The sequence below is a fragment of the Scylla paramamosain genome, chromosome 13, assembly GCF_035594125.1.
Source record: "Scylla paramamosain isolate STU-SP2022 chromosome 13, ASM3559412v1, whole genome shotgun sequence".
Lineage (NCBI taxonomy): Eukaryota > Metazoa > Arthropoda > Malacostraca > Decapoda > Portunidae > Scylla > Scylla paramamosain.
In genome coordinates, this window is record NC_087163.1 from 5,087,501 (window position 1) to 5,112,500 (window position 25,000).

Genomic DNA, 25,000 nt, shown 5'->3' on the forward strand with positions numbered 1-25,000 from the left:
ACTACTACTACCACTACTATTACTATTACTACTGCAACAGCAACAACAACAACAGTAATAATAATAATAATAATAATAATAATAATAATAATAATAATAATAATAATAATAATAATAATAATAATAGTAATAGTAATAATAATAATATAATATAATAATAATAATAATAATAATAATAATAATAATAATAATAATAATAATAATAACAATATTAATACGAAATCTCATGAAGAAAATAGAAAGCGAGAGAGAGAGAGAGAGAGAGAGAGAGAGAGAGAGAGAGAGAGAGAGAGAGAGAGAGAGAGAGAGAGAGAGAGAGAGAGAGAGAGAAGGGGAGTAGGGAGACTCACAAATGGGAGACTAAGAAAGGAGGAGAGAGAGAAAAAAGAAAGGAGAAAGAGAAAAAAAAAAAAAGAAGAAAGGGAGAAGAGAGGAGAAGCAGACACTTGGGCGGAGTTGGAGGGGAGGGAGGGGGGGATAAGGGAGGAGAAGAGAAGAACGATAAGCTAACTTACACTGAATATTCAACTGAAGGCGAAGTAATCACGCAGTGGGCCTCAAACTTTAAATACCGATTGAGTGCACCAGAAGAGTCCCAAATGCCACGCTTAAAATATTGATACACCCTGTAGGAAATAACTAACCCTCTCTTCATCGATCCCGAACTAGGGGGTTGGGGAAGGGACATGGGGAGGGAAGGAAGGGGAGGGGGACGAGGTATAAGGTTGGGGAAGTGGAGGAAGGGGGGAGAAGAAGAGGTATAAGGTTGGGAAAGGAGAGGAAGGGGACAGGGATGAGGTATGGGATTGGGGAGGAGGTGTGGGGAAGGAAGGAAGGGGAATGGGAGAGGTGGGGAGAGGTACAGGGTCGGGGAAGGGATAGAGGGAGGGAAGGTGTATAGATAGATGGAGGGAAAGGAGAGAGGTAGACACAGGTGAGAGGTAGGTGGCTAATTGGACGATGAGGTAGGTTAGTGAGGCTTGTCCAGGTAAGGTGCTGATGTTACTTAGCAAGACACATAAGATGGAAGGACAGAATCAAGAGCATGTCCATATTAATTCTTGTTTGTTGATACCAGTACACATGAAGACTTAAGGCTGTGTTGTAACTTTCTTACTGATAGACTTGTTGGTTCTGGCTCTATCTTATTTAAGCTGGTGCATGCTGGCTATTATGTGCTCCGTCAGGGAATGGAGTGGATGAAGAGAAGGCGGTGGATAATATGCTGGGGAAACTAAAGGCCGGGAGCAAGGAAGGTCTGGATTATCATGCATGTTTTTCATTGTGCATTTATACTGATGATGTCTGTATGTGAGCCAGAACTTGCACTACTGGAAAAACTGCATGCCCTCTGAAAAAATAAAAGCTCCTGGTAACATGCAGTAGAGGGATTCTGAATCTCTCTCTCACACACACACACACACACACACACACACACACACACACACACACACACACACACAGGTAAGTGACGTGATGCTGCTAGCCAGGAGTCCCCCCCGAGTGCACATCTTGATGGTCACTCCTCGATCGTCTCCTGACCAGAATCGATTTTATTTCAAAGTGAGCGAGTTACTCTCCTTATTTTTGGGTACGAAGCGATAGAGGGCAGTTAAGGCTCCACATAATCGCTATTTAGGAGAGACGGGTATTTAATCTCTATCATGAGAGAGGCTTCGAATGAGCAGAGCGGATCCTCCCTTCACCAACTGGATCCTTAATGGTAAGTAATGGAGTTAAATTACTAAAATTCTCCCAAACAGCAAGTGCTAATTAACTGAGTTACTTCTTTTGTCAGTTGCTTCATTACGTATATATCACGTTAATAAGGACGTGTGGCCCCAGTAAACATTTCACGCGCGCTCCCCCTCAATGCCCTCCTATTGTTATTAATTCACAAGGAAGGTTGAGATAAATATACCAAGTCATGATTGAGAAAACAGCCATGACGTGCGTCGAGGGGCGAACAAGATTAAGACAACTCTCAGAAAACGTATCCAGAGCACCTGAGCTCCATAAATAAGGCGAGGTACAAAAAGTGTCTTGGTTTTGTACTCGAGGAAAAAAGTATCATGGGAGGAAGCACCAGCAGTACGAATAGCGGAGGGAAGGTGGTACCTAATGGTAGCAACGGTAGTGGTGGTAGTAGTAATAGTAGTAGTAGTAGTAGTAGTAGTAGTAGTAGTAGTAGTAGTAGTAGTAGTAGTAGTAGCAGTATATTTCAGCAGAAACACGGTAGTAGCGCAGTAGCAGCATCAGCTCAACACACAGTAGCGCAGTAGCAGCGGCAGCAGGAGGAGGAGGAGGAGCAACAACAGCAGAAATATATAAAAAAGGAACCACATTTCATGACAAAAACACAGCAGCACCGTTGCCGGCACCTGTGCAGTACAGGTAACAGAGCAAAACAAACACGGACGAGCCAGCTGGCGCACCTGTAATCAAGGCCCGGGTCGCCGCCCACCAGAGGCCGTCAGCCCTGAGTCCTGCTGGGCGGGTGTTGGGCGGCTGATGGCTGGCGGGTGCCGTGCGAACGTCTCCTTAGAAGCGTCGCCCGTGATTATACGATGTTTTATACCACCAGCGGTTCGGTTGTGCCGGACGCGCATCTGCAATTAACCGCGGATAATTTTCGGTGGTCGGCGAGCGTCGATTATCTTTGTATGGTGATGTGCGGGTCCGGCGGCAGCGGCCCTGTGGCCAACACCGATGCCTCGGGTCAGGGAGAGATGAACACATCACGTGGCCGCCGCGGCGGCACTCAGTGCTGGCCTGGATGAGATGTTTGTTGAAAATTTTCTCATTTTGTAACTCGATACTTTGTTAACATTGCTCGTCGATTTTTTGTCAAACATGAATAAACAACACACACACACACACACACACACACACACACACACACACACACACACACACACACACACAGACAAGCACCATTTATTACCTTCTCCACACAAAAACTAACACGAATTTTATTGCCACGCTACACGCAAATGTTCCTTTCTTTTTTCCAACCCTTGCAAAAAGCTGCCTCAACTCTCCATTAATTAGGGAAGTCACGCTGGGGTTCCTCTGGTCCTAAAAACCGCTTCTTCTATACCTAGAAATCCATTGGCAATAATTTTCACCCTCACTTGAATTCTTGCACGGTATGAGACGTATAAGGAGGGAGGGACAAGGGGAAGAGGGAAGAAGTACATGATGGAGGAGGAGCAGGAGAGAGAGAGGTACGGTAGGAAGAAATATAAAGTGGATAGTGGAAGAAGACAACTGGAAGGCGTCCTGTGCATACGGAAAAGAAAGTGTGTTGAGAAAGAGACTAAGATTCCATGTGGCAGTAATGATAGGCAGAGAAGGAGGTACAGGTGGAAGGTGACAACGTGGTGGGTGGAGGCGATGTAGGCTGTCCTTAAAGAGCCAAGGTGGGGAAGGTACGAAGGGCTTGAAGGGTGAGTAAGAGAGCAGTGGGTGGGTGGTTCCTGAGTGGCATTAGGTGAAGGTCAGAAGGTGAGGGGGAAGTGACATGAAGGAAGACAAATATAGATAGACAAGAGACAGGCAACTTTAAGGTAATAATTTCGCAGCACAAGCAAAAGTAATGGACTGGAATATCATCAGACAAAAATCAAGTATAAAAATCAATATACGCAACGGAAACAAGACATGGAGAAGACAAAATATAAATAAACAAAGAGATAGACAACAACATTAAGGTCATCATTTCGCCATCACAAACAAGATTGATCGATTAGAAAGAAAGCCCTTAACTCTTAAAAAAAAAATATATAAATAAATAAACAAACTCAATCAAGTACTATTATCAATCAAAACAGCAGCAACAAAAGACAACTAAAGACCTAACAACGCCAGACATCTTTAATCTTAGGTCATCACTACGCCATCACAAACAAAAATGACCAACTACAACTACCAAACAAATTAAATCAAGCGTTACAATCAATAAAAACAATGATAAAAAAACAGGGATTTCCCATTAAAGATGAACACAGCACCACCATTCCTTCGTCCTCATTAACAAGGGACATTACTTATCATTCCATCATGTCAACTCCCATAAAGTCAACACAAATATGCATCAATTAAGAGCATTCATGGTACCTGCCCAAGGCTTGATGTGACAGGTAGCAGGAACACCCAGATAATTACTAGTCTCAAACGCACACATGAACCAGAACACTAAGAGGAGGAGAATACTTCGGGACAGAATGAGTTATTTTACCTGTCCACCTCATGTTCACCTGTCGCACTTCATTGATCACTACCATCTGTTCTTTGTCCGCCAGGTGATGTGTGCCTGATGTGTGCCCATTGATTACCCTGTTCCTAATGTATACGTATATATGTTCGTGTATGTATTCATGTATTCACCTGCAGCTTTATTTAATTAGCACATTACACAAACGGCTATTCCATTTCTCAGTTCTTTTTGTTACTCTTTTTTCTTTTCTTTTTTTTTTTTTACCCAGTGTGTTATTGACTGCCGCTGTGTGTGGACTTTCTTAATTTATGTGCCTCCTCTACCTGCAAGAATTCCTGGCTAAGTCTCTGTCTGCTGTGTTTAGGTTAGCAATGTCCATCACCATATATCAGCACCATCCCACACATCTCCTGTCAGTCTATTGCTTCTCACCACGACAGGAGGGACTGGTCATGTAAATTAAACTCCTCTGCTCGGCTTAAGTACTCCTTCCCTCCCTACCTTTACTCGTTTACTACTCCTCCCTTACGTCTGCTCCACCCCTCCACTCCCCAGCCGCAGCACAACACTCCGTCAGACAAAAGAATAAGAAACGAGTTGAACTGCGAATGTGAATAATGATTGGGTTCCTAATCCTCCCTGATATACATTCCATTCGCCAAACAGCTGGACGGGACAGGAATGGGGAGTGGAGGGAGGGAGGGAGTGGAGGGAGAGAGATGGAGTAGGTACAGGATGACGATCGTTCCACCACACTCCATTAATTTTTCTTCCATTCCTTATCATTTCCTTCTACTATTCCAATGGCTACTGCTGTGTCCACAAAACCTGTAGTTATTATGTACAAGCGTTCAAATTTCTACCGAGCGTCTTCCATTTTCACTACCATGAGCCCTACCACCACCTTACCACTCTCTCCACACTTCCGTCCACTTCAAATGTCTACTGCACTGTCCACAAAACATCAAATTATCAAGTACCAGCGCTCGACATTCCACTGTGTATCTTTCACTTTCACCACCAACATTAACTCCACCACTACCTTAGCACTCTCTCCACACTTCCATCCACTTTTATTCCTACTGCAATGTCCAAGGAGCCTTAAATGAATGCGTACCCACAATCCACATTCTTCTACATCTCTTCCATCTTCACTGTTATTAATTCCACCTGTACCTTATCACTTCCTCCACTTCCATCCACCTACTGCAGTGTCCACGAGACCTTAAATTAGTATGTACCCACAATCCACATTCCCATCCATCTCCTCTATCTTCACCGCTACCTCCACCGCCACCACACGCCACCTGAAGTCACCCTGACCACGATCAATTATACTCAGAGGTCAATGAGGGTAATTATCATTTTCCAATGTATCACGGACGACCACGGAAAAGACGACTCTAAGAAACACGTGAAATAAGGACTGTTTTTCCACGTCGCTCGCACAAGTATAATGCCTTCATGTTGTTTTTCTTCCTTCCTCCTCTTCCTCCTCCTCCTCCTCCTCCTCCTCCTCCTCCTCCTCCTTCTCCTCCTCCTCCTCCTCTTCTTCCTTTTTGGTCTATCACAACAGTTTCTTTTTTGTGTGTCTTTTTTTCTCTCCCTCGCGGGATGACAAATGTACGATGACGCAGCCTCGGCGGAGCGTTTGTGTTTTGTTATTACCGATGCATCAGTTCCAGATTAGCTTCTGTTTTTCATTTTTCATTAATCCCATCCATTGATCGACCGTCTGTGTGTGTGTGTGTGTGTGTGTGTGTGTGTTTAGCGCTACCAACCTAACATCTGCTCACTCATTGCTACGTCTTTACCAGCAGCAGTTCCTTTACTTACTACTACTAATACTACTAGTACTACTACTACTACTATTACTACTACTACTACTACTACTACTACTACTACGGGTCGAGATTAATCAAAGAGGCGTGGGGTGCGGGCGGCGCGGCGTTCCAGTGGCGTGTTGTTGAGCGGTTAGGCCAAGAATAGTGTTGTTAATCCTAGGTTAGTGTTTTTTCCGTCTAATTGATTGCTTTCGCTCACCGACCAGGAATAATCAGCGCCCTTTGGCTTTTTCTGCGGCAAGGCGTAGCTGCGACGGCGGCTTCCTCCTGCCAGCGCCGCACCGCCACGTCTTCATCTTCGTCCATCACTCACAGCACCGTCATTACCGCCCTGAATACCTTGGCGAGGTACCGCATTCACTCATCAAATGTTACCTGTATTCTGTTATTCCGCGATGTGTATTCCTGTAGTTTTCTGTTACTGATTAGTATTGAGTGTTGTAATCTGACTGCCTAGGTAGAATATAAGAATCTGTTGAATGTAATCCTTCGTAATATCCTTGAATACCTTGGCCAGTCGTCGCATTCACGCATTAATCATTGGTTGTGTTCTGTTATTTGGGATTCGTGTTCAAGTTCTTTGTTACTGTAGAGTGTTGTAATCCAGCAGTCTAGGTGTCAAAGGATCTGTTGTTGTGTGTTATAATTTTGTAATTCTTTGTAATATTCTTGGATTAGTTGCACTGTTTCTGACGAAGGATTACAATTACGTGTCCTACGATGAAATATATCGATTTCTATTTTTTTACATTATTAATCTGAGACCTAACGATACGGCTGCTAGGACCACGAGACTAATAACAGTATGGTGATCACCCGTTTCGCTGGTGTTATCTAATCAACTTCCACAATGTCATACCTGGCTGTGCATGTGTGACAGGTGAGGGGAGCGTGGTGTGAAGGTGTGGAGGAAGGTGAAGTACTTTATTGCTGCAATGTTTCAGCTGCTGCCTCATCGGGAACTGTTAAAGAGGCAACAGCCAGAGCGCTGGAGTAATAAGTAGTTCTGCCTTATCACGTGTTTCTTCCCACCACCTCATTGCACTCACCTAGTCATCATCAACCTCCATTAACATAATCTCTCCAACAGTAGTGTTGTAATGACAAAGCTTCCATGGCACCCACTATCCATGGCACTGGTAACTGTACTTCTGAGTAAATTTCACCCAAAATAAACTCTATTCAAGAACATTCTTTCATGAAATTATCACGTAAAATATTTATAAATAAAATCCTTTAACGTAACATAACCTAAAGTGACCCAACCTAAGAAAACCTAACCTAACATAGCATAACCTGAAGCTAATATGAATTAACATTTGGGATATTTTGTGGAATGTTAGTAAGGGAGATTAACAACTGCTTTATACGAGTAATAGTACATGCGTGTGCGGGAAGGCGGGGCAGGTGAGCTCAGCCAACAGGTGTGTGGCGGGATATGCTCCTTGTAATAAGTACAGTGCGTAATAAGAATGATGCCATTAACAATAATTATCGCGAAAATTACAAGCCAGGTAGCAAAGGTAGATAATTATCACATCTTAGCGAAAAAGAGTGTAACATGGACTGACCCCAACACATAACAACGCTAATTAACGCAGGTAATGATGGGACTCCACAGGTATACACTCTAATGACACCACACACACACACACACACACACACACACACACATGTACAAAGTAGTTCTCAGTATCCAATCACGGTGAAGAAAGTAATTCATAGCCGCTGGTCACACCACACACTGCCTTCAAGCAGCGCCGAGGCAACAGGTCAAGTCTGGACACGTTTGAATGCCTCCATAAACCACCAATCTCTGCACGGGTGGTACTATTACGTAGCAGAAAATAAAGTAAAGTAAATTAAAAAGTAAAATAAGGAAATAATGGATAATTATTAAGCAAGGATTCAAAATGTAAAGTCATTTATCTGGAACTAAAAGAAAAGCACCAAATCATTCATAAAAGAAAATATATGTACGTAAATTGCACTTGTTCTCGTGTCCTTCGTCTTTCCCACATCCTCTTCCACATTGTCCTTCACCTCTGTCCCTTAAACTGCCTCCCTAACCTACCTCTCTCCCATTACTGTAACGTCCCTGCTTCATTTCACCCCACACATCCCTTATACTCTCCTTCACCTACCTCTTATACTCCTTCCTTCATTTTCTCCCATACAGTGCAGACTCCCACCACATAACAAGCTCCCAGTACTCCTTGTCATTCTTCTTCCTCCCTTACTCTCCTTCCTTTTATATTCTGCAAACTCCCCACTCACTTTCGTACATATACTTACTCCCTTTACTCCCCAATAGTAAGCTCACCATGGTACCCTGAACCTGTACCCCCCCTCCATCTTCCCCCCACGGCCATGCACCACCAGCCAGGCACTCAGGTGGTAAGAGGTGGATCAATGAGGAGGGAATTCCACTAATTACATCCAAGGCGGCACCCTTACTCATGAAGGGACGCATTAATCATCGCTGGCATGTTAATTGGGCTCGAGGTGATGACCTGCCCAGTGTGTGTGTCACCTGTGTGTGATGACCTTACCTTGTGTGTGTGTGGGAGGGGGCGGGGGGTGTTGCAGAGTGGGTGGTGATGTGTTGTGGTGTTGTGTGTACTTGCGTCATATAATTGCAGGATTGTGTATGATTGAGCAGCATGTTTTGTCTGAAGAAAGGGAAAAAAAAGAAGTAGCGCAACAACAACAAGAACAAGAAACCTGAACAAGAAAAAAAAAAAAAACAAGGACAAGCGCAAGAAAAGGAGATATAGAACAGAGAACACTAATAACACTAACAACAACAATGATACTAACAACAACAAAAAACACTAACGACAACAATAACAAAATCAACTACCAATCCACAGTGAGTCATTAGTAACCAGGAAACTCTCATACAGCACCGCAAGAAGCACTGAAGCAGCTCAACACGACCTTGGAGGAGACATTTAAAATACCTGATGATCAATTAGTAAGGTAGAGAGGAGCAGACATGCATGGGAGAAGGAGAGGGAGAGGGAATGGTGGACGGGTGGAGGGGAGAGGGGTGGTGGAGCAGGTATTGAGCAGAGGCGTGGTGGGGGTGGGGGGTGAGGTGGAGAGGTGAAGGAGGGGGTGAGGTGAAGTGAGGTGAGGTGCTCTGGGTGGTTGAATGATGTGTCTTTGTTGCTGAAAGTTATGGTGTCTTGTGCATTATTGACCATGGTGTGTGTGTGTGTGTGTGTGTGTGTGTGTGTGTGTGTGTGTGTGTGTGTGTGTGTGTGTGTGTGTGTGTGTGTGTAGATCACTATGAGAATTACACAAGTCGTTCAGCAGCGTTACAAGTTCGCATAACATTTCCACTTGACATAAAATATAGGACGGCCACCGCGCGTCAGTCACACATCTGCATCCATGAATATTGGAGGAGATTTTATAACAAAGGCTTTCGTTCTTTTCGTTTTCTTTCTTTCCTTCTTTCAATGTCGAGTCTTTATCCCGATTAACTCAATACTGATTGTTACGATTGCTTCTTGTGGAATACGTCTTATTACATCAAGCGTTACTGTTATTATTCACTGACACGTCTTAGAAGGCAATGTGCGTCTAACAATTATTCTCTCTCTCTCTCTCTCTCTCTCTCTCTCTCTCTCTCTCTCTCTCTCTCTCTCTCTCTCTCTCTCTCTCTCTCTCTCTCTCTCTCTCTTACGCATTCTGTTCAACCCACCTTCCCTCTATCCCTCCTTATCTCCTTTTCTTCTCTTTCCTTCACTTTTCTCCACTTACAACCCCTCCCTCTTCTTCTCCTTCCCCCTCCATCTCTCCATCATCTTTCCTCCACTTACAGTTCCTCCTTGCCTTCCTCGTGCCTCCACCTTCCCTCCACCACTCAAGGCTCCCAGGAAAAGCAGGTACAAGGAGTCTCTTGAACGAACCTTGTATAAAAACAGTAACAAACAACACGTGAATCTCATTATTTTTGCATTAAAAAAAGTGGATTATTACACAAATCTGCGTTGATTCCTCGAAGTCACTGAAATCACCACTATTATTATTATTACCACAACTATTACAACTCTTATTGCCATTGCCATCAAAACTGCTACCAATACCACCACTATCACCACTGCATCATTGCCTCCCTTACTCTCACCATTACAGACAATTCAACCCCAAACCTTTACTCTGATCACCATCACCACCACCACCTCTCACCATTACCAACACTACTGCAGTCTTTACCCTGACCACCACAACCACCACTACCACCACCACCACCACCACCACTGCCTCCCCATCCCAACAGTATGTGTCCTGAATCTCATTTCTTATTTTACAGTAATTGAGACGGATGGCGCTGACAGGCTGTTATAGAGTTCTCTCGAGATTATATCATCGAGAGGCAGGTCACCATCTCGGTAAAATGCCGATCAGCTGATAGACGACCAGTATCACGTGAATGAACAGGGGCTTGACGAGGGACAGCATACCAACCAGCCAACCCACGACTGCGCAAATTCCCACCAAACACACATGGATGACGATTACAGCTGGAAATATTGAGGCATGCTTTGTAAAGGGAATGCCTGATGTAGGCCTAACGGATTTTAGCAGTTTTACTTATTTTCTTATGTTATGTTCGTACACACAGACTGATTCCCAAAAAAACGCGCAGGGCAATGTAATAATTAAAGCTTATCACCTTAATTGGCACGTGGGTTGATGGATGAGATGTATTGCACAGACCAAGCAACACATCCAGCACTTCCAACACATCACGTTTTCCGAGTGCGTAGGGTCATGCAGGAATTACAGTATATATATTGTTTTTATTCCCTTTTTCAGTTGGACCGAGGACGCCCGCCACTCGTTACCTCAATCTTGTGTGGATTTACAGATCGAAGGTAAAGAAAACGTGTCTGTCATTTTCCCCACCTAGTCTCCGAGCGGCCTTGAGCGAACACACGAACGCAGGGTAATTAATATATCCAGCGAGCCGAGCAGTGCGTGGGAGAGAGAGAGAGAGAGAGGACAGAATACAATGTGACGGTGGTGGTTGTGGTGGTGATGGCGACGGTGATAGCAGTAATGATAACAGCCAGGTGAGAATGTTTACTGTGCTGGGTAATTGCAGTGTGGTAGTGGTGGTGGTGGTGGTGGTGGTGGTGGTGGTGGTGTTGGTGGTGGTGGTTGCCTGTGTCTGGTGGAGGTGAGTGGAGGTGAAGGGGAGGAGGTCGGCATGAGATGAGGAGATTATAGTACAGGCAGATGCGTGATGATGCCAAGACGTGGTGGTGGTGATGGTGATTGTTGTGATGGTGGTGATGTAAAATGGTGAAAATCATTATGGGGAAAGTGGTGAAGATTTCGGCGCGTTAAGACTTCAGGGTTGTAATTTGACCAGAACCCTCCAATGATTACAAAATATTTATCTGCAAGCAATTACACCTTATACAGTTTATAACATTCAATATATTCGCATTTAATACAAGATGAAAAAAAAATAATGCTTTTTTTTCATGTCCGCTAGAGTAAAATAAACTTCAGCCGACATTATCTTTTTCGGATCACAAAATACGCTCCTCATTTTCATATTGGTTAAAACTTGAACGCCTCCATTTGTCTTCCTCCACCAGTCATCACCATCACCACCACCCTTCATTATCACTTCATCAATTGTCATCACTAAATATACACTGAGGAATATCTTCTCCCATTACACCACCACCACCACCATTACTCACTTCATCATTACCACCACCACCACCACCACAACCTCCACCTCTCTCCCCATCCCTTTCTCCCACAACTAAACCTTCCACCATCCACACAGCCTCCCTTACCATCCCAACCACAATAACAAACACACCATTCCCCACCAATCCCTGCCACTCAGTCCCACCCACAATAGCCTATCCCTGACCTCCACCACAACGATAATTACCATCAAATCACCATCATCCCTACTAACAATCACCACCATTCCTATCACAACAACAATTCCAATCCACCCACCACTCCAGCACCGCAGCAACAACCATTTCCAACACCATCCCCATCATCACCACCACCCCAGACATTCCCACGTCACCCACGGCGGCTTCATCACGACAAAGCACCGTAACTCGGCCGTGACGGAGCGGGTCACGACCACAGTACAGTATGATAATGTTGATGAGGAAAAGACCCCTCGTTTTCTTTTCCAGGATTTGGTCGGGAGCAGAAGCAGCGACGGGCGGAGGCGGCAAAGACGGAGGCAATTGAAGGAAAGTACAAAAAAAAAAAAAAAAAAGTTTTTCTCTCTCTCTCTCTCTCTCTCTCTCTCTCTCTCTCTCTCTCTCTCTCTCTCTCTCTCTCTCTCTCTCTCTCTCTCTCTCTCTCTCTCTCTCTTCAGTACGCCCTTGGAACCTTCGCAACAAGCAAGAAATAACGAAAAATGGAGGAAGATATGAATGAGATAAGAAAAAATAGGAAGTAAAGAGAGAGGAAAGAGGGGAGAGGGGGAGGGGAGAAGGATAGAAGAGAGAGAGGGAGAGGAGACACATGGGGGAATCCAGAGGGGGAGAGAGGAATGAATGAGGAAGCGGGACAGAAATATTGAGCAACAGGACACAAGAATGAGGATACGAACGGTGAAGTGAGGAGAAAGAGAAAGGGAGAAGTAAAGTAAAATAAATAAGTGATATATACTACCATTTATTTCAATTCCTCGTATGTGCAATTCACTTAAAACGAAAACTCGAGAGAGAAAACTACACAAAAACTGGTACGTACAGACAAACAGACAGACAGACAGACAGACGGACAGGCAGGTGAGGTGAGGTGGGAGTCAATGAATGGATGACTTAACTTGACTTAACTTGAAGCCAAAATAGAGGAAGGTAAGGAAGAAAAAAAAAAAAAAAAGAAAAGGGAAAAAAATTGAAATAGTGGAGGTGAGGGTATTGGATGGTGGTGGTGTTACTGGTGGTGGTGATACTGGTGGTGGAGGTGACGGTTCCGGATGCGTGGGTGAAGCAAGGGAACCAGTGACGGACCAAGTCTTTCCGCAGGACCCGCAAACCGGTTCTGTCACGCTGGGACGAAGAGGAGTCAGGGACGAATATGACTGTCTTGTGTAATAGTAAATGTTTAATAATAGTGAGAAATAAGAGGAGGAGGAGGAGGAGGAGGAGGAGGAGCAAAAGAAGAAGGACAAGAACAAGAACAAGAAGACGAAGAAGAAAAAGAAGAAGAAGAAGAAGCAAAGTTATATTGACACAACCACACCAACACCCACCGCCCCCCCCCCCCACACACACACACACAAACACACACTATCGACTTTAGTAGATCCGAGGTGTTATCTCCTTTGCAACGGGGAAGGAGCGAAAAAAAATATCAACAAGAAATTAAGTGGAGAATGAGAGAAGGAAAGAGATCGAAAGGAGAAAAAAAAAAGTGGAAATAGAAGGTACACGAAGAGTAAAGATAAGAGAATAATGAATACAATGAATTAGGAATAGAAATATAGAAGGAAGTGATCGAGTGAAAATATGAGAGAGAGAGAGAGAGAGAGAGAGAGAGAGAGAGAGAGAGAGAGAGAGAGAGAGATGAGAGAGAGAGAGAGAGAGAGAGAGAGAGAGAGAGAATATCCTCTTAAATAAAAAAAAAGGTAAATTAAGCAGCATTGTTCTGGTCTCTGGCAAGACGTGAAGAGTCGTCACGTTGGCTTAAGTCTCTCTCTCTCTCTCTCTCTCTCTCTCTCTCTCTCTCTCTCTCTCTCTCTCTCTCTCTCTCTCTCTCTCTCTCTCTCTCTCTGACACACACGCAATCACTTCCTCATCACCAGACCAACCCACCACTCACTCCACCTCACGTTTTTTCATTCCATCCACCACTAAAAATCGATATAGTATTTACTCATCCATCTCTCTCTCTCTCTCTCTCTCTCTCTCTCTCTCTCTCTCTCTCTCTCTCTCTCTCTCTCTCTCTCTCTCTCTCTCTCTCTCTCTCTCTCTGTGTATGTGTATTTTAATCTCTCCATTCTCATCCATCGACGAGCGAATCCTCCTCCTCCTCCTCCTCCTCCTCCTCCTCTCTCTCTTTCTCTCTCTTCGGCGGATCAGAAATTCCTGGAAAACTTTGGTCTTGTAAATTGAGCTGGAGCCGAGCAGACCAGTCCATGTACATTTCACTTTAAAGCTCCAAGAAATCATCTTAGACGGCATAACGAGGCAAGCTTTCTTAAGACACTCAACACTGGGACCTGAGGAGGTTTTCTTGAATGGGAGGAGGGAGAGGCGGTGAGGGAGACGAGGAGGAGGACAAGGAGGAGGAGGAGGAGGAGAAATGGAAAGACGGTGATGACGATAAGGAGGAAGACGAGGAAGAAGAGGTGAGGAGGTCCAAGGGCGAAATGACGCGCTGTGAGGAAAGAGGAAATAGAGAAAGTGGGTAAATGGGGAATAGAAAAAAAGGTGAACAAGGATAATCGTAGGAAGACAAACGGGTTCGATGCCAAGCTAAGGGAGATCCATTCCTTAGGCAACACAGCACAGAATATCACTATGTCAACACTTACTGCTACACTGTTTTCATGATCATCAGTATTAATTAATGACGAGATGTGAAATTACTATTACTCATATAAACATTTCAGGTCTTCTTTCTTCCACCCGACGTGAGGTTAATTCTTTCACTCAAGCAACATTACTTTCATTTTATCCTGGACACAAATAGATGATGAAGTTCAGGATGATATCTTTATTTCAATCAGGAGGTTAAAATAATCTGTAGTTTCTTATCCCCTCCTTACCTACATTTACCGTATTCTCATCAATAGTTAGTGCTTTTGTGAAATTTGGAAATTGTATGTACTACTGAATTAGTTAATGTTGATAAGATTATAAAACTGCCTCTCCTTATAGTGTAAATACGTAATACAGCTCTAAAACCCACTTCAAATGAAAAGTAAACACAAGAATTCCATCACGGAACACACACACACACACACACACACACACACACACACACACACACACACACACACAGGCAGAGTAAAGAAATATACCAACACACGTAAATATCGATGATCTAAAGTAATGATTTCTCAAAAAAAAAAAAAAAAAAAAAGATCATTAAACAAGAAAAGAAAACTAGAAGAAAAAGATCAAAGCACCTGACATCAAAAACGCAAAAAAGTATGACTAGAAAGGAATCATTCTTTACTAAACCTGCAAAGGAAAACACACCAAGCAAAAGCTGAATCAGTAAATAATAATAAAAATAAATAAATAAATAAAAAAACACGAAAAAAGCCGAAAGACATCCATAAAAGCCATCAAGGAAACACAACCACGATATCAAAAGCCACCTAGAAAGTCCACCCACATTACCACCCACAAAAGCCAACCACTTACACCACCCACACCCCTAAACCATCCACTGCACCACCAACAAAAGCCACCTGTGAAAACCCTCCACATCCACCACCCAGGAAAGTTACCCACCGTACCCTCCACAAAATCCACCCAGAAAACCCAGCCAGCAACTACGCCATCCACAAATCCACCCACAAAAAAGAAAGACAATAAATAAATAAATAAACACTCACAAGATGCATCCACTCACTCCACTCACTCCACCGCCCCACTACCACCCTTAAGTTGTTGAGCAAAATAGAAAATAACTCGAGAATTCAAACCCTTCCCTCAGTTAAGTGAAAGGCAATGAGGAAATTATGTGGCATGTAATTTTAGTGGAGTGAGTGGAGTTAAACATTGATTCATCTTCATCCCTCATGGGCGGGCGTCATCAGTTTCTTTCTTCTTGTTCCCTTGTTCCCTTTGCCTTCCTTCGTGATAGCAGATTGATCATGGGTGTAATGAGGCTTCAGCACACCGCCACAGTCATGATTGTGGTATTAAGTCTTATTCTTATTGTTTTTCTTCTTATTATTCTCTTGCTAAATTTTACTGGTGCTGTTCTTGATGATAGTGGCGGTGGTGGTGGCGGTGGTGGTGTTGGTGGTGTTGGTAGTGTTGTTGTTGTTGGTCTTCTTTTCCTTCTTATTCTATTCTTATTCTATTCTTATTCTTATTCTAACAAATGCAATAATGGCAATGCTAATATTTTTTTTTACAATACCCATCATCCAAGAACAATATTAACAAGTTTCATTTATTTACGCACACCACCCATCACTAACCGAACCCACACCGCTCAGACACACGAAAATCGATCACACCAAACAAACTTGATATGAGAAGCAAAACACGAAATAAAACCAAACAAAAAAGTGAGCGGGTGATTGATTGAGGGAATGAATGAGTGAGTGAAAGGCGCCAATAAATGAAAAGAGAAAGAAAATACAAGCACTGATGTTTCAACCTGGTCGACCATCCAGTCATCCAGCAGTCAACGCAGCACGCAGCCAGACCAGACACACTCAGCCAGCCAGTCAATCTGTCAGTCAGTCAGCCACTCATACAACTAGCTAGACAGGCAACCAACCAATCAGCCAGCCAGCCAGCCAGCCAGCCAACCAACCAGCCAGCCAGCCAGCCAGCCACCCACCAACAAAATCAGCCATCCAGCCAGCCAGCCAATCAGTCAGCCGGATGGCCAGTCAGCAAGCCATCCACCCACTCACCCACCAACACGCAGCCAGCCAGCCAGCCAGCCAGCCAGCCAGACACCCACCCCATCAACCCAATCAGTCAGTCAGCCAGCCAGCCAGCCGCACGCCGCCACACACCAACGTTAACTTTCACCACTGATTATAAACTCCGTGACAGAACAACGAGGGGCGAAAACAAAACACTGTCTGGCTCGTGATCCATCGTCTTTAATCCCATTGAAGACGTCTGGCAGCGAATCCGACTCCCCTTAACGAGGCTACTTTGAAGAGGCGCCTTGCTATTCATTAAGCGCTCTTACGTTCAGGCCCCGTGATTAAAGGTGCTCTTTTTTCCACCTCTTCCTCCTCTTCTCCTTCTCCTTACAGCCTCCGTCTTCTTCTTCCACTTTTTTCTTCTTGCTTTTATATTTTTTTCCTTTTTTTCCTTCGATTCCTGATTTTCTTCTTTCTCCTTTATTTCTCTAAACTTTTATCTTAGTCTTTCTCTTATTTCAGTCACTCTTCTTCTTCCTCCTCCTCCTCCTTTCTTTCTTCGTCTTCTTTAATCTTTTTCTTCTCCTTTTTGTTCTTGTTTTTTTCTTTCCTTTTCTTCTTATCTTCTTTTCTCCTCTTCCTCCTCCTCCTCTCCTTCCTCTCTTCATGTATCTTTTTTAAATCATCTATATTTCTTACCTATTCTGTCTCATTAGTTTATTTTCTCTTTTATTTAAATATTTTCATTCTTCTCATAATATATGTATATTTTCTAACTTTATTACATTATTACTCTTCTTTATCAGTATTTCTCCTGCCTTGAATGTCCGTTACTTTCTCCTTCCTTTATTACATCAACCTCAACATTTCTCATTCGTTTCCTCGCAGTGGGAAAAGGAAACACGAAATTATTATTGTTTCTTCTTCTCACTCTCCCTCTCCCTCTCTCTCTCTCTCTCTCTCTCTCTCTCTCTCTCTCTCTCTCTCTCTTGTTTGTGTCTTTCCAGCCGAGGAGAAAAGGTTTAATTTTTCTAATCTGGCTCACGTGCAGTCAAGCAAGCAATCAGGCCAGGGACATTTTCCTGCTTGAAACTCCTGCTTAATATTCCCTTTTCTTTTCCTGTTCCTCCTGCTCTTCTAACTCCTCCGACCTCTTTCTCCTTACGTGTCCTGATTTTTTTCTTGACTCTCTCCTTTTTCTCCTTCTGCTCCTTATTTTCATTAAGATTCTATTGCTATTTCTCACACTTTTGTTCTTGATCCACTTCTTTTCTTTTTTTTCTGTACTTTTTTTATTGTTTCGTATTTTCTCGCCATTATTTTTTTCTTTATTTATTCTTATTATTTATCACCATCATCATCATTAACATAACGTTCCTTTCCCCTTTCCTATTCTTTTCCTCCCTCTTCCCTTAACTACCACCTCTCTCCACCTCTTCCTGCACCTACTCCTCACTCTCTTCCTGACTCCAATCCCTCCATCCCTTCCACCTGGCAGTCAGTAAGTGTGGAGTGTGTTTGTTGTTTCACCAGGACAAACACAGCACAGGTAGCAATCAATTAGCACGAAGAACTACACGTGAGAGGGTTTTCTTTACGAGAGAAGGAAGGATAGAGAGAGAGAGAGGGAGAGATGAAGGGAGAACAGAGGGAGGAACAGAGGAAAGAGAGAGGGGGAGGGTAGACGTTAACAATAGCAGCAGAGGTAGTATACATTAACAGATGCATTCCTGAAGGTGGGGAGGAAAAGTACATATAGCTGAAAATTGAAAGGGAAATTAAGTAAGAGGGAATGAAAGAAATGTTACGGTAAAGTTATGAAAGAAGATAATATAAGGAAAGTAATGGAAAACTGAGGGAGAAATGAGGTACAGCAGTAATAAATGAGGGAAGAGGAGAAAATATGAGGAATGTGAAGAAAAAAAGGAGTAGGGAAGGTGTTGAATAGGGAACAGTGAAGGGAAGGAGGAGATATAGGGTGCGAAGAAATTAAAGAAGAAAAAGGAGTAGGAAATTAAAAGAAAAAGTAATTGGAAGTAGTAGAAAATAGGAAGAATATGACATGTAAATAGGAAAAAAAAGGGAGCCTGTAAAAAAGTATAGATAAAGGGAGAAATAGAAGGAGGAAGAACGAAACAAGTAAACGAGGGAAGTATAAAGACGTGAAGAAAGGATAGAAAATTGAACGGGAAAAAAAGCAAGGTAAAAGGAAGAAACGGGAAAGAGAAAGAGAATACGAAGAAGGTGAGAACGAAACAAATAAGGGAGAAGATAAGTACGAAGATGACGTTGAAAGAGGGAGTGGGGACTGGACAGGGAGAAGGGAGGAAAGGGAGTAAGGTAAAATGGAGTAATGAAAGACGAAGGAATGGGAGAATATGTGGAAACTGAGGAGGAAACATGTGGGTGAAAAGTGTGAGGATGGTGTTGAGGGCTCGCTCAGTTATGCAAACAAGATGAGTTGGAAGGTGAAGTGTTGACAGGTGTGCTGGAGCTGTGAATATGTGGGTGTATAGGAGAGAGAGAGAGAGAGAGAGAGAGAGAGAGAGAGAGAGAGAGAGAGAGAGAGAGAGAGAGAGAGAGAGAGAGAGAGAGAGAGAGAGAGAGAGAGAGAGAGAGAGAGAGAGAGAGAGAGAGAGCGTGTACGTTTGTGAAAAAAATGTAAATTATTTTTTAGCCTTGACGATCGAAGAAAGACGGACAGTGACGATGACGAGGAGGAGGAGGAGGAGGAGGAGGAGGAGGAGGAGGAGGAGGAGGAGGGAGGAGGAGGAGGAGGAGGAGGAGGAGGAGGAGGAGGAGGAGGAGGAGGAGGAGGAGGAGGAGGAGGAGGAGGAGGGGAGGTTTCAAGGGTCAGATGGGTTAATGAAAACGACTTGGCCTCCGCGTGATCACTTGGAATCACGTCCACAATCCCAACTTCTTTGCCAGTGGTCACCCCCATCCTCTCTCTCTCTCTCTCTCTCTCTCTCTCTCTCTCTCTCTCTCTCTCTGTCCATTTGTATTCATTATATTCCCTCACAGTTTTCATTTTCTGTGGCTCTGTCTTGCTCCTCCTCTTCACGATCATCACTAGCCGTCAGTTTCTCCGTCCTTCCTTCACTCACTTTCACAAAATCCTCCTCTATTCAAACAGGTTACGGGAACAATGAGACCAACTGATACGATAAATTAAAGAAAACGTAAGGAAATAAGAAAAACAGGACACTGCAAGAGAAAACGAAGCTGAGGTAAACAAACAACAAACAGCAAACAACAACAACTCCCAGACGCAGCAAGGGTGACTTTGAGGCGAATATTTACTGAAGAAGGAGCATATTGTGTCTCGCTGGAGGCCGGGACGGGTAGCCTGGGGGAAGGTAGGAGCCTTAAGGAGAATATATCATGGTAATCTTTCTCTTAATGCCACCTAAGCCTCCCTGTGCATTAGCCAACACATGCCACTTGTCTTCCCTCATTCCTGTCACACCGGCTGATATTTCCTCCTTTCCCCCCAAAGCATTCCTCATTACTCCTCATTTTTCCTCGTCTTCCTCCTCCTCCTCCTACTCCTTCTCCTCCTTCCTGTCTCTCCTCGCCTCTCGTGCGCTGTCCGGCTGCTACTCTCACCCACTCCACTATTCACAGTACAAACACACGCACAGAGTCAACCTTACTTCCTTCCACTGTAAGATCGAGTTTGCCTTCAGTTTTCGCCTCTCCCTTCTCTCATTCTCTCCTTCGCTCCCCTCTCTCTCTGACTCTCTTTCTCTCCTCGTGTCCAGCGGCCACTGTCCACAAGGTATCTTTATTAATTAACGCCAGGTATTGTCCGGGATTAAGAAAGGAGTTTTGTTGACAGTGTAAATCAGCTCAGCCTTCCCAGATAATTCCTAGGATTTCGTTTTTCATGTTTTTTTTTTCTCCCTTTTTTCGTTTTATGGGAAGCTGCCTTTTCTTTGTTTACTTGAGTGCTTGTACTCCTGCTGGTGTTTACAATGTGCCTTGTGTAAGATTTAAGGGACAGTTTTATATGTATTTTTTTTCCTCTTTCTTTTCTCTCATTCTCTACTTCCTTTTGTCTTAGACGTATTTGTTCTTCTTGTTTCCTGGAGGAGATGAAGGGCTGCGGTAAAGTACGTATTAATGTGGTGGAAGGGGGAGGCCGTTGTTTGCTGTTTGCATTGTGTTTATTTGCTCGTTGTTTGTTGTCGTTTGTGTTTGTCGATTCATCCACGTTATTCAGAGGCTTCTTCGAATTTCTTGTTATTTTTTTTTCCTTTTTTGTTAAGTTTCGGGAAATACGTTCTTGTCATTGCAGCGAAAATAATAATAATAGTGACTGACGTGTGTGTGTCTGTCTGTGTGTGTGTGTGTGTGTGTGTGTGTGTGTGTGTGTGTGTGTGTGTGTGTGTGTGTGTGTGTGTGTTTTACAGGGAACTCCTTAAGTATAAATACGGAAAAAAACACGTCTGCAATATAATTCACACACACACACACACACACACACACACACACACACACACACACACACACACACACACACACACACACACACACACACCAAGAAAAGCCCTTCTAAGACACGTATTGCATTTGGGAGGAACAATTTCGACACGAGAGTCATTGTTAGCCTGTCAAATAATTCGGGTGGTGGGGGAGAGGTGCACTTCCAGCGTTCCCCCCCACGGATTAATGACTCTTGGAATCTAGCCACACCACCATCCTCACAACGCCCACCACCCACATCACCCACATCACTGCTGCCCACTTCCAACCTCGCCATCCCAATACGGCCAGCGGTTTGGATGCGTCTCCTCGCCTCCTCATCTTACCACGACACCTCACCAAAGGCACTAAAATTGAACCTCAGTTTATCATCCAACTACACAAAAATTAATCGTTCCTGCACGTGACGAGAATAAGGAGGCATTGCCAGAAGGAGAAGGAAGGAGGAGGCGGAGGAGGAGGAGGTGGTGATGAGGATGAGTTGAAGTGTCTGTTGGTGGGTGTGGGTCCTCCTCCTCCTCCTCCTCCTCCTCCAGGACCCATACCGTTCAGAGTGACACAACTAACACCACAAAAATCTCGCCTGTCCATCATCAGCGCGGGAGGTTTGGACGTCAGAAACATTCGCGTCTGGCCAAACCTCTCCTCTTTTCCTCATCCTCGTCCCTGTTTCTGGTCCTGGTGTGTTGGGGTGTGCAGGGCTTGGCGGGGGATATTCAGGGATGCAAACAGGCTACGATTCAGGGCCGCTTAATCTATCAGAAGGGGAGGTGATCAGGGAGGGAGAGTGGAGAGGGAGGAAGAGTCGGGGAAATATTTCATCTGTCGGGCGAGGAATCACACTCCCCGACCAACTACGTGGCGCGGGGAACCTGTTTGCCTAAGCTCATATTGTTGTAAAAGTGGGGGTAAGAAATAGAGAGAGAGAGAGAGAGAGAGAGAGAGAGAGAGAGAGAGAGAGAGAGAGAGAGAGAGAGAGAGAGAGAGAGAGAGAGAGAGAGAGAGAGAGAGAGAGAGAGAGAGAGAGAGGATGGGGATAAGGACGAGGAGGAGGAGAGGGGATTTAGGTGTCAGGGATGAGGCGGGGAGGCGGGTTGTAGGTATGGTGGGGGGGATGGAGGTAGGTTAGGTTGAGATGGAGACACAGACAGAGAAGAGAGAGAGAGAGAGAAAGAGGGAGGAAGGGAGGGAGAGAGGGAGGGTGAGGGCCGGCGAGAGTCAGTGGGGGGTCCGTCAGAGATATTACAGATACTCTGGAGATGAACAGATAGGTGGGGAGGAGGGCCGGTAGGGGATTGTGGGAGAAGGGCGGTCGTGGAGTGATTATGGCTGGCTATTGTGTGTGGGCTGTGCATGGCGGGGCTGCAGGACACTTCCCTTGGGACAGCAGGACGCCAGGACGCAAGGTAGGAGCGGGTGGGTCCTTCCTAACCTAACCTTCCTCAGTACTAATCCCACCACGTCATTTTCAGGTGGATGATCTCAACCGCTCCACCTGCTGCCATCTTGAATTACCTCCAGGCCTTCACTTGATTATCGCCGGCTCTTACTTCATCATTATTATTATTATTATTATTATTATTATTATTATTATTATTATTATTATTACTATCATTATTGTTATTTTTGTGAGTTTTGTTTTCAATTACAATAGGACAGCTGGAATTTCAGAAGAGGGAAGGGTGAGGGAGAGGTGAGTGAAGGAGAAATATGGCCGGGATAGGAATGGTGGCATCCATGGGCCACAAGGCGACTTTTGTCACCTGCCGCGGGGCTCCCAAAGACTCCAGGTGAAAGGAATAGATTAAAGCAATAAAGGACCTGAAAAGATACCCAGAAGACGATAAGCCCGAGATCTAAGGAATATAAAGGGCGGTGTAATGGGCGTCTGGAGTCCGCCGCGCCAAGCCCCCGGACGGCGCCCCGGCCAGCCCTCCCCGCGGCCCCCGACAGTGGTTTAATTAAGGCAAATCGTGTAAACCTCCAGCGGTAAGTCACCGGGAGGCTGTTACTGTCCCCGCGCCGCCCCGCCCCGCCCTGCCCTCGCCTGCCACTACCCGCCCACAGGCAAGGCCACCTCTCCTTGCTCCTCGTCACTTTCTCTTCCCTCACTGGATCATGTAGCCGAGTCTTCCCCGGCAGCGAGGCGTCAGGTTTAGGGAAACACATCAAGGTGGCGATAAGGTGATGAGCGTTCACGGAAAAGTGCTTCTGTAAACCTTCACAACACGCGCTGCTGATGCCCACGGACGGAAAATGGGAGGATTCACGGGAAAACTGTTTGCGTGGCCAGACCTTCACCTCGGACTCGGTTACCTGGGTGGCGGGGGAGTCACGCGGGATGCCATCCGTGAACAGCACCTGTACTGTGCCGCACCAAGGCGTATTTTTATATTAACGACAGCGAAAAAGAAAAACGATAAATATATGTATAGAAGAAAAAAAAAAACATTTGCAGAAACTGATTAAAACTTTTCATATTCCTCGCGGGCTGAAAGATTAATACGTGTTTCATTACACTGAAATTTTAATATTAAAATAAGCTCCCCTTAATTTGAAAACTTTGAATACTTTTAATTTCAAATCCATCCCATCCGGCGCTTCGGGTCCGCAGACAGACAGACGAAACGCGAGAGGGGCAGAGAAAAATAAAAAAAGATGCGCACAATATTGCCAAGATAAAGAAGTGCACAAAAAACGGGTTCGTGGGGAGAAACTGGCCGTGTTTATCGCACAAAGAGCAATAAAAAACACATTTATTACCATGTTAGTTAGTCCAGGTGACTCGACCTAAGCCACGCCATGAATAATCACACCCATCTCACCTTTCCTCTTGCTCAGCTTTCACCTGCCCGTTGCTCCGTCTCACCTTCCTCCCTGATAGATCCCTCATCCCTCCCCTGCGCCCCGCCCTAGCCGTCCCACCGCTCAGGTACGCATCCCCTCCACTCATCATCACATCCACTCACCACCTTTATATTTCATTCCACATCCATCGGGTACTCACTCCCCTCCAGTCACTCTTTCCGTCACTCTTTCCACTCATCCACTCGCTTTTAACCGCAAGTCATAAAGGTAAATGTTCGTCTGTTTTCGACAATTTCCTTTTCGTTTACTCAGATGGGTTAGGCATTCCCACGTAGTCTCTCGCAGCCAAGCCAGTCAAGCCATTTCGACGCTAAACACCGACTCTCTTCCATCAGTACAATACACTGTTTTCTCCCTCTGCCTCCACTCACCCTACAATTACTACCTTTTAACTCCACCCTCCAATGACTCCACGCTGAGCCCTAGCATCTTCCTCCTCTGCCCTTCCACCCACATTCTTTCTCCCACGGGCATAAACCACGATACAAATTAGCCAATTTTTTTCCACTTCATTCATTTATCCACGCATTTTATTGACTCATTTACTCGCTTACTCGTCCACCTCTTCCACCTCATCCCTCTCATAAAAATTTGCCATTTCTTTTACTTCACTCATTCACGTATCCATTTATATTCATCCACAAATCCACCTCGCCCACCTACTCCTCCCCTTATTTATGAACTTGTCAATAACTCCACCCATCCACCCAGACACCCACTTACTCATCTTCTTACTCAGTCATCAACCTCACCCACCTCCTCCACTCATACAAATCTTCCCAACTCCACCCATTCATCCACACATCCACTTACTCATTCACTCACTCACTAATGCACCTGCTCCACCTCACGCCTTTCCTCATTACCATTCCACCAGCCATTCCACTTTGGCTATGACAAATGTCTGGCTGAATTAAAAATGGCGAAGTCACACCAAGAACTACGGCAAGGATAAATCACCGGTGGCCTCAAGATAATGCGATACAGTAGGCGTCTTGACCC